General features: G+C 45.8%; 1 long non-coding RNA gene across 2 annotated transcripts; it reads left to right on the top strand.

The window, feature by feature from the left end:
- The first annotated feature begins 87 nt into the window (after positions 1–87).
- Positions 88–10,453, top strand: LOC122231909. 2 transcript variants are annotated; one of them, XR_006209202.1, is made up of 3 exons: positions 88–117; positions 1,256–1,597; positions 10,139–10,453. It is a non-coding gene; the product is annotated as an uncharacterized LOC122231909 (long non-coding RNA). The 2 variants fall into 2 exon arrangements; XR_006209201.1 differs by lacking the exon at positions 88–117 and adding an exon at positions 706–804.
- The last annotated feature ends 626 nt before the right edge of the window (positions 10,454–11,079 follow it).

Raw genomic sequence — 11,079 nt, forward strand, 5'->3', positions numbered from 1 at the left:
CCAGAGTTCAGGAGGGTGGGACTGAAAGTTCCGAGCCTCCAATCACAGGGTGGTTCCCTTGGCAACCAGCCCACCCTCAGGTGCTTTCCCAAAGTCACTACGTTAACGTGAACTCAGGTGTGGTTGAAAGAGGCCTATTATGGATCTGGACACCTTGATTGCTCTTATCACGTAGGAGATTCCAAGGATTTTAGGAGATTGCTGCCAGAAACAGGATCCAGACCAAAGCTCTATTTCTTATTATGAATCACAACGTCACCGGCAGCAATTGGGACAAAATGCTTAAAAAAGGCTCCTGGAGGGAGGTGATAATAAATGTGGTGAGAAACACCGGACTATAGGCTCTGGCCAGACTCTCCCCTCCATCCTGTTCTAGCTGGGTGACCTTGTGCCGCTTACTTAACCTGTCTGGACCCCACTTTCCTCTCAGTCAAGTGGAACAAAAATTATATTCACCTCAAACAGGGCTATCGTTGTTTCTGCAATCACTCTACATGCAGAAGGGCCCTAGTCGGTGCCAAGGATTGGAATTGATGTTATGACTTCAACCACCTACCCTCTACCGGCTCACCCACTCAGGGCTGCACTCCCCAGTGAGCTGGTACCAGGTGCTTTGTTGGATAATAAAGTGCACAAAGCCCTTAAGGGCCCTCGAAGGGGAAACCAAAGCCTCCGTGGTTCCTGGCAAAAGAGCCTAATCTACTGTTAAACAAAAAAATTCAACTGAATAATTTAAAGGATTAAATTGGCTTTATTGAACCATTCGCGAATCGGGCAGCATCCCATCTAGCAAACAGAAAGGAGGTCTGTTGAGCTGTAGAAAAAGAAAGGTTTTAACGGCAGAGAGGGAGTGCAAAAAAGGAAATTATTAGCAAAGAATGTATTGTTTTAGGCAAGGTCGCCCTCCTAAGGGGAGAGGAAGGGGTCTATCAGTAAATTTCCTAATGCTGACCAGGAAATTCCATGCTGATTGGTTAAAGGTTACATTCCTGGGGGAGGGGGGTGGTGGTGACACTGCAGTTAGGTTAGTTATCAAGTCTTGGTTTGCCGATGCGAGGCCTTAATGTCCGCGAGTCCATTTTGGATCTGTGGTTTTCTTTATAGTACTAAGCCTGTGCTTTCAAACATTAACATAGGGCTCACCTGGGGATCCTGTTAACATTCATATTCTGATTCAGCAAGTCTGGGGTGGGACCAGAAATTCTGCATTTCTCTTTTTTTCACTTTCAAATTTAAATCTTTGTTTGTTTTCCAGCTTTCTGCATTTCCACCAAGCCCCCCGGGTGCCCCGAAGCCACTGCGCCAGGACCACAAATCCACAAATAGAAGAGCCACGTATTAAAGAAGCTGCTCTTTTCTTTCCCACAGTCAGCTGAACTGAGGAAATGGTGTTTCCCTTTCTCTCCTGATGGCTGCACCTTGCTTTGCCGTCTTATGGGGCCCGCAATAAAGGGTGCAGACGCGCTTACGCTGGTAAATCCTGGAAAATCGTCAAGGCGGGTTCATCTTGCAACCTGGGGTCACGGCCGGTCTCTGAGTATTTTGAACGCCGTGTTACAAGGAGTTCGCTTCAGTGCTCCTGCTGGATCACACAGAGGTAACTTGTTTTTCTTTCATGATCAAAATACTTAAGGGAGAGGGAGGGGGAAAAGACAAAGAGGCCAGGAGAGAGAAGAGGATCATTGTAATGCAGCTTCCCGACATCCTTTTGGAAACGGCCTCAGGTAGCCACAATTTCTCCTGGCAGAAACAACTGAGAGAATGTAAATGGGAATCCTTTGTAGAGGAACCTCGGGCAGGACACTTGAAATCAGGCCACTACAATCATGCAGTGTCTGGGGATCTCGCCCCGTCACTCGATTAGAATTTTAAGTGTAACTCAAGTAATGTTTATGGAAAGTCCCAGAGCAGAAGGGATTGTGGTGTGGAGTTCGGAGCCAAGAACAGACAAGTCCTAGATGGCAAAGAACAGCGATCTTTTATTATTAATCATTATTGTTATTACTAATGCATTTGCAGAGCAGTTTGCTCAGAAAAAAAGAGGAACCTGTTAACACAAAAAGATGTGGCCACGCGGAGCTTTCAGAAAACGAAGTTGCAAGTGTGTTTGACTCGTGGATTGAGGGCTATGGGTAGCATCCCAATCTTACCGCGCACAACTATTATTGCTTGGTTCCAACAAATCAAGCCCTCGAATCAAACTGGGAACACCAAGCCTGCCCTAGAATCCCTGGTCTGGTCGACACATGGGCATCCTCCAGAGGGTGCTGTACAGGTGGGACAGCTTGGGAAGCTGTGAGAGAGGTTTTCCCGAGCAGGGTCCTGTCTTGATTCCAACATGACTTAAGGGTGCTTAGCTGGCCCAGTTGGTAGAGCTTGAGACTCATGATCATGGGATTGTGAGTTCAAGCCCCACACTGGGCGTGGAGACTACCTGAACAACAAAACACATGTCCTTCCGGCTGAAGACTGGAGTGTCCGGGTTCGAGTCCCAGCGCCATCATTTATGATCTGGACACCACTGGGCGTGGTTCTTCATGTGTAAGGTGGGAATGATAATACCTACTTCATACACACGTTGTAAGGATGCTGCGGGATGAAGCGCACAACATACGTGGCATTGAGTGAGTGCTCAAAGAACGGTAGTGGGTGCCTTCAGAAGTGCTCAGTTCTTGAGGGTGGTGGTGAAGGAACAGGTGGAAGAAAGAGCTAAGAGCTTAGAAATCTGCTTGTCTAACACCTTCCTCCGTGCGCAGAGGATCAAATTCAGCACCCCTCACCCTAAGCCATATATGTACCTGCCACCTGCCTGAGCTTCTAGCCCATTCTCCGTCAGGGAAAAAGCCAACACAGCCTCTCCTGAGCCTTTCACGTCAGAGCTCTGGACACGCCCTGGCCTTGCTCCTGGTTTCCACCTTTGCCAATATCCTCCCCTTTGTTCATCTCTGGCTGACACGTGGCTGGATCTCGATCTCCTCCAAATCGATTGCACCTTTCTCCACTGCATAGATTTTGTTGTTTACAATAAAATAAACTTAGTTACATCTTTCCAAATTAATTGCCCTTCTTTGTCATTGGATGTGTTTTTGATTGTTTTGTCCATTACATCTTGAGATGTCATAATTTCTATAACCATTCTTCCATGAAGGGATGTTTCTAGATTTCGAGATTCTAAATAGAGCATCTCAAATATCTTTACATATCTTTCTTCCTTTTTAAAGGACAGTTTTATTGAGCTATAATTGTCATGCCATACAAGTCACTCATTTAAAGTATACAACTTAGTGGTTTTGAAAATATTAACAGAGTTACGGGGCGCCCGGGTGGCTCAGTTAAGTGCCCGACTTCGGCCCAGGTCATGATCTCGCGGTTTGTGAGTTTGAAACCCGCGTCGGCTCTGTGCTGACAGCTCGCAGCCTAGAGCCTGCTTCAGATTCTGTGTCTCCCCCTCTCTCTGCCCCTCCCATGCTCACGCTCTCTCTCTCTCTGTTTCTCAATAATAAATAAGCGTTAAAAAAATTAAAAAAATATATTAACAGAGTTGTGCAACCATCACTACCATTAATCATTCAAAAGTCTTCATCGCTCTGAAAAGAACGCTCATATCCATTAGCAGTCCCTGTATTCTCCCCGTGTCCCCAGCCTTAGGCAACCTCTAATCTATTTCCTGACTCAATAGATTTGCCTATTCTGGAAATGTCATATAATACAATATTCCTAAAGACGATTCCATTCCATGGTCTTTTGTGTCTGGCTTCTTTCACTTAGCATTATGTTTTCAAGTTCACCCACGTGGTGAAACGTATCAGTACTCCATTCCTTTACGTTGCCAAATAATACTCCATTGTATGGATAGCTCGCATTTTATTTATCCATTCATCAGTTGATGGACATTTGTTTCCACTCTTTGTCTATTATGAATAATGCCGTTATAAACATTGATGTACAAGTGTTTCTGTGGACGCACGTTTTCATTTCTGTTGGGCCCACTGCATAGTTTTGCTCTTAATCAGGTGTTTCCTGGAGCCTCTTGTTCATACGCTGAATTCGTGGTCTTCCTCCCTGCCCCAAATCTGCTCCTTCTCCAAAGTACACGACCCGTTCCGCCATCTATCTTGTTGCGCAATCCAGAAACTTACCAGCCATCCTTTGCACCGCCCTCAGCTCCCCCAGCCTCCACCCCACTGCCGCCTCTGTCCAGTTCAAGCAACTCAGAGAGAAGCGTTCCCCAGAGAAGCCTTTGCTGACCTTCTAGAATCAATCGGAAATTAATCAGTAGTTCTTCACGCATTCGTACCCCTCCACTTGCATTTGTGGGATTATTAGATCAATATCTGTTTGCTCACTATTTTATTTCAAGAGCTTAGCATAATGCCTACGTTAGAGCAAGGCTCTCAGCCTCTCACGATTGGATGTGGATCACATCTCTCTCCCAGATCCCAAGACAATATTATTGTCAATGAACACTTGTTGACTTGAACTGCTTTTCCGTCTTTTTTTTTTAATTAAAAAAATTAAGTTATCATTTATATACGGCAAAGTTCACCCTTTTTGGGGTACAGTTCTGTGAGGATTGATTTTAAGTAGGCTCCACGCCCAATATGGGGCTTGAACTCACGACCCTGAGATTGAGTCACATGCTCTACCGGCTGAGCTAACGAGGTGCCCCCTGTTCTGTGAGTTTTGACAAATGTCTACAGTCAGGTAACCACCACCACAGTTAAGATGCAGAACATTTTACCACTCCCCAAATTTCCATGTGCCCCTTTGTAATCAACCCTTCCCCTCCCGTTTCCTGAAAATGTCTGATTTGTGGGGTTTTTTTTTTGTTCTTACAGCTTTGCCTTTTGCAGAGTATCGTACCGATCTAATCATATGTTATGCAGCTTTTGTGATTCTGGCTTTTCTTTCACTTGGCATAACGCATTTGCACTTCACCCATGTTTTTGCAGGTGGCTTATTCCCTTCTATCGCTGAGTACTAGTCCACGTACGGATGAACTATCGCTTGCTTATCCATTTCCCAGTTAAGGAACATTCGGGGTGTTTCCCGGTTCGGCAGTTTGAATTAAGTCAGTGTAAATACTGATGTACAAGTTTTTATGTGAAGCAAGACATTTGGTTTTTACTTGGACAAATACAGTGGGACTTGGGGGTCATGTGATAATTGTATAACTTCATAGGAAGCTGTCAAACTATTTTCCAAAGTGGTTGTATCATTTTACATCCCTGCCAGCAGTGTGTGAGGGGATCCCGGCTGCTCTGTATCCCCACCAGTGCGTGGTATTGAGAATTCTCAATTCCAGTCTGGATTCCAGTCCTTTATCAGATATGTGATTTGCAAGTTTTTTTTTTTTTTTTTTTTTTTCCCACCTGAGGCTTGTAATTTCATTCTCTTTAGGACATCTTTCCAAGAGCACAAGTTTTTAATTCCCCGCCCCCCCCCCCCCCCACACACACACACATTGGTTCTTCCTTGGAAAAGGTGGCTCAGACTCATTGATATATGCAAAAGGGTAGGAGGGCAAAATATGTGATGGGCCAGAAGTTCCTAATTTTGATTAAGACCAATTTATTACTTTTTAAGCTTTTATGCATCATGCTTTTGATGTCACATCTAAGAGGTTTTTTTGGCTTAACTCGGGGTCGCGAAAATTTTCTCCCAGAAATTTTATAGGTTTAGGTCTTTGGTCAGTTTTATTTCTTTTTTTATATCTTGTGAACTTTTCATCTGCTCTAGGTCCCAAATCTAAGCTACGGTTTACTCCTCTATGTTGCTCTCCAGCTTTAAGCTTAGGGAGGGGAGGGATTGAGTCTTCTCGGGTGGCCGGTGCATGACCCTGAGAGGAAGCCCTTCTTAAGCTGTGAGTCCGGCTGCTCAAGTGACTCACCCTCGTCCCGCCCCTGATTTTATTCAAGTTCATATTTTCCACAACACCAAGCATTGTATCTCTCACTTTAGATACTCAATAGATGTCACTGAAATTATATATATATATATATAAATTTTGTATATAAATTTTTTATATATTTATATAAATTTATATATATAATTTATATATATATATATATATAATATATATATTTGGAGCACAAGTGGTGGAGAGAGGGAGAGGGAGAGAGAATCCTAATCGAGCTCCATGCTCAGCAGGGACCCCAAGGCGAGGTTCGATCTCATCCTGGGATCATGACATGAGACGAAATCAAGAGTCAGATGCTTAACCCACTGAGCCACCTAGGCACCCCAATGTTACTGAAACTTTATTTTATTATATATTTAAATTAAAAAAATTGTTTTTAATTTTTGAGAGAGAGACAGAGCATGAGCAGGGGAGGGGCAGAGAGAGAGGGAGACACAGAATCTGAAACAGGCTCCAGGCTCTGAGCTGTCAGCACAGAGCCTGACGTAGGGCTCGAACTCGTGAACTGTGAGATCATGACCTGAGCCGAAGTCGGATGCTTAACCGACTGAGCCACCAAGGTGCCCCTGTTATTGGAATTTTAAAATGAGATATTAGGATGGCTTTAGGGCTGTTTATGCCATTGAGAATTCAGGAAAATTAGCACAACTAGTAAAATCATTTCTAGTCCTTCAACAAGCACTGACTGCATTGGGCACCTACTATGTGCCAGGTACTTGAACACCTCCCGGTGGCTCAGACCTCCAGGAAGTTATTTCATCCTAGGTGACCTTCTTACAGCAGTGTTTATCACATTACCCAGAAACCAGGAATACGAAGTTGTACGACCAACCAAAGTGCCCTGATAGGACGTTTTTAAAATCTGAAATACTGACAGGTAGAAAGTAACAATGGATACGGAAATAATGTGTGGGCCCTAAAAGTGGAGCGATAAGGGCCCGGCTTTCAGGGCCACTTCTCACCAGTTTTCCCTCTATTGCCCCACTCGTTGCACTTTTATGCCCCCAACACGAAAGAGTTTTCATGTGCCATCCACTTTTTGGCTACATGGGGAAGAGGGAAGGAAACTTCTCCGGTCAAGGGTCGCAGATTCACATTTATTCTCTTACACGGTTCTAGAGTCCAAAAGTCCAAAATCAAGGTGTAGGTAGGGCCATGCTCCCACTAAATCCTTTGGAAGATTCTTCTTGCCTCTTCCAGCTTCTGGTGGCTCCTGGATTCCTCAGCGTGTGGCCACACAGCTGGAATCTAGGCCTCTGTCCTCACATGGGCTTCTTCTCTGCATGTACCTGTGTCTTCTTTTCAGTCTTATAAGGATCCTCATCGTCAGAGTTAGGGCTCACCTGAAGCTAGAGTGATCTCATCTCCAGATCCTCTTCATTACATCTGCCAAGACCTTTATTCCAAATAAGGGCATATTCTGAGGTTCTGGGTGGACATATCTTCTGGGGGTAGGGGTCACTAGTTCAACCCACGATAAATGCTTTCATATGTTAGGGTTCAAAAATGAAAACAACCGGGGGCACCTGGCGGGCTCAGTTGGTAGAACATGTAACTCTTGATATCGGGGTCATGAGTTCAAGCCTCATGCTGGGCATAGAGATGACTTGAAATATAGACCATACATATACACATACATACTTACAAGTGCTTTCATGTAAAAGAAGAATCTGTAATCACAACTCCTGGCTTCCTGGTTCTTATTTCCACTCCAGCCAGGTCCTGAAGAGAGTTACTAAATTTCTCGAAGTGACTATCTCGATAGAAAATTTAAGAGTGGAGTTCTTTCCACTCTCTCCCTAGCACACAATAGGCTGAAGAAACAGTGCGCACACTGGGGAAAAAAAAATACGTCTTCTGGTTACAGTAACAGGATTTCTAGGTCATTTTTTCAACATTCAGAGGTTTCTTAAAGTTGTGAGTGGAGAAAGGAGAATGGACGACAGTGGATTGTTTTCCCTTTGAGCACAAGTGAGCCTGACTGCTTCCCTCCCATCTCATGCTTCTTTCAGTCTTCTTTCAGCCTCCTTAATCTCCTTGCAAATGAGGCGACATCTGAGCCGGTTCTGATGTAATCTGTTCAGAGGACTGGGATGTGGATGACTTGGGGACTCTGTGGGAGGCCACCAGGGACTGTCTGCCTCTCTGTAAGGGCAAACTTCCAGGCCTCGTCTGACTGCTGGTTCCATGAATTAGGGTGACAATGAGTAACAAAGACTGGTGATAGATGCTCCTTTAGTCATAGACCAGCTCCGATCTTGACCTGAGACTATGCCGCCATGTGAGGCAGGGTGTTCCCAAAGCTGGTTGATCATCAGAATCATATGGGGGACGCCTGGGTCGCTCAGTTGGTTAAGCGTCTGACTTCGGCTCAGGTCATGATCCCACGGTTTGTGGGTTCAAGCCCCATGTTGGGCTCTGGGCTGACAGCTGTGTCTCTTTCTCTATGCCCCTCCCCCACTCACACTCTGTTTCTCTCTCTTACAAAAAATAAATAAATAAACATTGAAAACAAATTGCACAGAGGCTTTTCAATTTGGTTTAAAGATACAGCTTCCCAGCTCCCACCCTAGAACTATGGAATCAGAAATCTCCTTGTGGACTGAAGCATGAGCTTTGCAGTTAGACCTGGGTCCAACCTTCTTGGCTCCTCCCCCCACCCGAGAGCCTGGGCAAACCAGGCAACCTCTGATCTGTGTATCCAAGGTTAACCCTTAGCCGGATTGCTGGTGGGGAATCACTGGAAATGCATGTAAAAGTGTGCAGCTGGTGGAAGGCATTTGATTATGATTAAGACATATCAGCGTTTTACTCTGAGTTGCCTGCAACACCTTGTTTTTGTGGGAAGAAGTAATTGTTCTATTAAAACAAAAATGAAAACAACAACAACAAAAATCCCCAGGAGAATCCAGCTGATTTTTGCTCCTATCTGATGGGAAGTCACTGCCACGAATATTTTCTCGCTTTCATTAAGAAAAGTATGTTCCGAGACAAGAGCAGGAATGGAAGGACGTATACTCTTTTCTGTGCCAACATCTGTCCGGTGTAGAACAAAATGTTGTTCATGGCCAGGCTCCACTTTGCGGGGAGAGGCTGGTGTCTGTCTTTGCAAAGATGGTCCTTTTGACAAATCGTCAGAAAGTCGCGTGTGCCAACGTGGACACCCCAGAGAACGATGGCAGCCTTCAGAGGAATGTAGCTTTTGGACTTGATGGGAGGGGTGAGAGGCCTACCCACCTGCCAGAGTCTTGGGTTTACCTCCACAGATTAAGTGAAATGCTCTACACAAAGTACTCAGGAGTTCCAAAGGCCTTCACCAAATGTCTGCTGCTGCCACCATCCGTCCTTTCCTTATCATCTGGACTCACGTGCACTTGAGCTAGATTCCCCAGGTCTGTGTCTGGAAGCCACCCAAGTCTTTGCCCTTTGGGATGTTCTGGGAGGTCCCGCCGCTAAAACATGCTGTGGGCAAAGCAGAAACTGCCTCTGCTTTGGAGGAGAGGTTTTCCCAAGCCAGCTTTTCTTTTTAGCTGAGGGGAAGGGCTGAGGTAAGAGACAGCCACAGGGGGACAGCACAAATAAATACGGAAAACCCTCTCCAGGGGCTGCCATTGTGCTTAGTACAATGGTGGGCCCCGGAGAGCATTTTTATCCAGTTGAGATGAGAAAGTAAAATAAATGTAGACATACTACACCCTCCTCCAGGGGCCTGACTCATTACAGCCCACCCCTGAAGGCTGTAGAAGTGAAAAGGGAGAACGCTCTGAGTTTTTGTCAGAGTCCTGGCCTACCGTGGGGGAGAAGGAAATCTAGGGTGTGGAGGTAGGTTCTCAAGCCTGGGGTTGGGATTCCCAGAAGCTTTGGGCACCGGTCCTCTGACCACCCTGGGCTTTCTCAAAAGCTGCCAGCACCAAGTCTCCACCCTTCCCAGGGCTTTCCGGCCAACAATGAGCACGTCCAACAGGGCAGGGCTGGAGGCACACCCAGGCAAGGCTGGCCTGTAGGGAGGAGACACCCCCCCCCCCCCCCCCGCCTTCCAGTGATGGGCAGGAGGGGCCGAGGAGGACCGGTGGCTTTCTGGAACTGAGGAAGTATGCCCAAACACTGGAAGGACTGGCAGCTCAGCCTTTGCTGCCTTGGTTGTTTTGAAGTAAAACAGAAAGATCTTTCCGGAAACAAAGCCATCTTTCATGAAAACGAGTCTCTGCTCTTCTGCAGGTGGAGTTTCTAAGCATCCCTCAGGTAGCTGAAGAGAATTGTCCTGACCGAGGAAACACTGGGGCCCAACAGCTATGAAACCCCTCGGGAGGAGCTGAGTCCTGAGCTGACATCTTCGGATGCTTCTACGTTGAGCACCTACCACCCTGGCTGGCCACGGTGCCTGTGGGGGCCCCTGAGCCTTTCTCTGCAGGACACTTGCCTACACGCTGAACTTGAAACTGGGGAGTTGGGGAGCGAGGGTGGCAGGGGAAGGTAAAGAGCAGCCTGGAATAAACCACATAATACACTTAGCTTGGGACTGGGCACATAAAGGTCTTTATTACACGGCAGCAACTTTATTAATAAAAGCTTATGTTTATTGGTGGAGCTGGAACTCAAACCCAGACAGTTTGACCCCATAGCCTGCACTTAACTGCCGTGTAATCCTTTCTGTTGTTACGATGCCTTGGCACATCTTCAGAGGATCTCAATCTTAGACTATTATTGGACAAAGAGAGGGCTGTTTTTGAAGCATATAAAAGAAGTTGCGGGCTTGCTTTCATGCTGCAGTATTCATATAAAGGCTGGGGGAGAAAAAGCCCAGAACAAAAACTAACTTCTTGAACGATTGAACTATTTAAAGTAGTACCTAGAAACTCTCCATAGCCAATATCACCTATCGATACAATGCTTTCCTGTGCCTGAGACTAACAAGCCCAGAACGTAGCCAGAGAGCAAGTATTCACTCCTAATTTATTGATGAGGAAACTGAGGCTCAGAGTGTATGGGGGTCTTGAAATCGAAGTGGGTGACTGCTCTTAACATCTTGAAATCGAAGTGGGTGACTGCTCTTAACAAAGACCACTGTTTTTGAGTAATTACTACGTCCTGAGTGCTGTGCAGTGCTCGACGTGCGAGGAATAATGTAGCAATGATCTTCTGATGGGTGCTAGTATTCA

The sequence above is a fragment of the Panthera tigris genome, chromosome D2 (genome assembly GCF_018350195.1).
Source record: "Panthera tigris isolate Pti1 chromosome D2, P.tigris_Pti1_mat1.1, whole genome shotgun sequence".
Taxonomy (NCBI): Eukaryota; Metazoa; Chordata; class Mammalia; order Carnivora; family Felidae; genus Panthera; species Panthera tigris.